At 42.4% G+C, this 2,500-nt stretch overlaps 1 protein-coding gene across 7 annotated transcripts in view; it reads left to right on the top strand.

The window, feature by feature from the left end:
• clpb (ClpB family mitochondrial disaggregase) overlaps nt 1-2,500 on the top strand; it is a 70,386-nt gene that overhangs the window by 62,325 nt on the left and 5,561 nt on the right. The window lies entirely within an intron of this gene.

Below are 2,500 nucleotides of genomic sequence, written 5' to 3' on the forward strand. Positions count from 1 at the left end.
GGTGGCGCAATTAATGCGCAAATAATACGGTTTACGTGAATGAGGCAGCGCAAATGATGTGATTCACGTGAATGAGGCGGCACAAATAATGCAATTTACGTGAATGAGGAGGCGCAAATGATGAGATTTACATGAATAAGGCGGCGCAAATTATGCGATTTACGTGAATGAGGCGGCGCAAATAATGCGATTTACGTGAATGAGGCGGCGCAAATGATGTGATTTACATGAATAAGGCGGCGCAAATTATGCGATTTAAGTGAATGAGGCGGCGCAAATGATGCGATTTTCGTGAATGAGGCGGCGCAAATAATGCGATTTACATGAATGAGGCCGCGCAAATGCAAATGATGCGATTTACGTGAATGAGGCGGCGCAAATGATATGATTTACGTGAATGAGGCGGCGCAAATAATGCGATTTACGTGAATGAGGCGGCACAAATAATGCGATTTACGTGAATGAGGCGGCGCAAATAATGCGATTTACGTGAATGAGGCGGCGCAAATAATGCGATTTACGTGAATGAGGCGGCGCAAATGATGCGATTTACGTGAATGAGGCGGCGCAAATAATGCAATTTACGTGAATGAGGCGGCGCAAATGATGCGATTTACGTGAATGAGGCGGCGCAAATAATGCAATTTACGTGAATGAGGCGGCGCAAATGATGCGATTTACGTGAATGAGGCGGCGCAAATGATGCGATTTACGTGAATGAGGCGGCGCAAATGATGCGATTTACGTGAATGAGGCGGTGCAAATGATGCAATTTTTGTGAATGAGGCGGCGCAAATAATGCGATTTACATGAATGAGGCCGCGCAAATGCAAATGATGTGATTCACGTGAATGAGGTGGCACAAATAATGCGATTTTCGTGAATGAGGCGGCGCAAATAATGCGATTTTCGTGAATGAGGCGGCACAAATAATGCGATTTTCGTGAATGAGGCGGCACAAATAATGCGATTTTCGTGAATGAGGCGGCACAAATAATGCGATTTTCGTGAATGAGGCAGCACAAATAATGCGATTTTCGTGAATGAGGCGGCACAAATAATGCGATTTTCGTGAATGAGGCGGCACAAATAATGCGATTTTCGTGAATGAGGCGGCACAAATAATGCGATTTACGTGAATGAGGCGGCACAAATAATGCGATTTTCGTGAATGAGGCGGCACAAATAATGCGATTTACTTGAATGAGGCGGCACAAATAATGCGATTTACGTGAATAAGGCGGCGCAAATAATGCGATTTACGTGAATAAGGCGGCGCAAATAATGCGATTTACGTGAATGAGGCGGCGCAAACAATGCGATTTACGTGAATGAGGCTGCAAAAATAATGCGATTTACGTGAATGAGGCTGCAAAAATAATGCGATTTACGTGAATGAGGCGGCGCAAATAATGCGATTTACGTGAATGAGGCGGTGCAAATGATGCGATTTTCGTGAATGAGGCGGCGCAAATGATGTGATTTACGTGAATGAGGCGGCGCAAATAATGCGATTTTCGTGAATGAGGCGGCGCAAATGATGCGATTTACGTGAATGAGGCGGCTTGAATAATGTGATTTGGACAAATGATGCGATTAGCATGAATGAGACCGCGAATGATGCAATTCGTGTGAATGTTGCGATTGGCGTGAATGAGGCAGCGCGAATGATGCGATTCGCGTGAATGAATTGGCAAGAGATGAGCATTTTGCACGTAAATAATATAATATAATACAATACAATAATAATATAATATAATAATATAATATAATAATATAATACAATACAATACATTGTAATAAAATCACTTTATTAACATGAACATCTCTGATTAGTGTGTACTGCTGAGGAAGGCGGGGTCGACCTGTCACTCATATAAAATCCACCAATAGAAAACCACAGTCATCCAATAAATTTCTCATGGACCAAATCAAGCCCCGCCCACATTTGTTTTTGATCCTGAAGTGAAGATGCGACACAATAGAGAAGACGTGATGACTATAAACACACACACACACACACACACACACGCTAGGATCAATAGCAGCTGCCGCTCTGACGACTCTAATCATATTAGTGAAGTTAACATGTGGTCTATTCATAAATATTTAAATAGATATAAAACTTCATATCTGTCAGAGGTCTGCCTGCAGGGAGCGTCAGGCCTGCAGTCGTACATCAGCGGAGCTTTCTCAAACATGTTTACTGCAGCGCTTTAAAACAATGGAAATGATCCAGTGTGTTACGGGGAAACTAATCACACGGCTCCGTCTTAAACCATATATATATATTTAAATATTAATATTTCAGCACCTCATGTTTATATGAATTATTGATATATTAATTATGTTTATGTCTGCATTGTGTGTGTGTGTGTGTGTGTGTGTGTGTGTGTGTGTGTGTGTGTGTGTGTGTGTGTGTGTGTGTGTGTGTGTGTGTGTGTGTGTGTGTGTGTGTGTGTGTGTGTGTGTGTGTGTGTGTAAAATTATTCGCCCTCCT

Source organism: Danio rerio, chromosome 15 (genome assembly GCF_052040795.2).
Source record: "Danio rerio strain M-AB ecotype USA chromosome 15, GRCz13ab, whole genome shotgun sequence".
Taxonomy (NCBI): domain Eukaryota; kingdom Metazoa; phylum Chordata; class Actinopteri; order Cypriniformes; family Danionidae; genus Danio; species Danio rerio.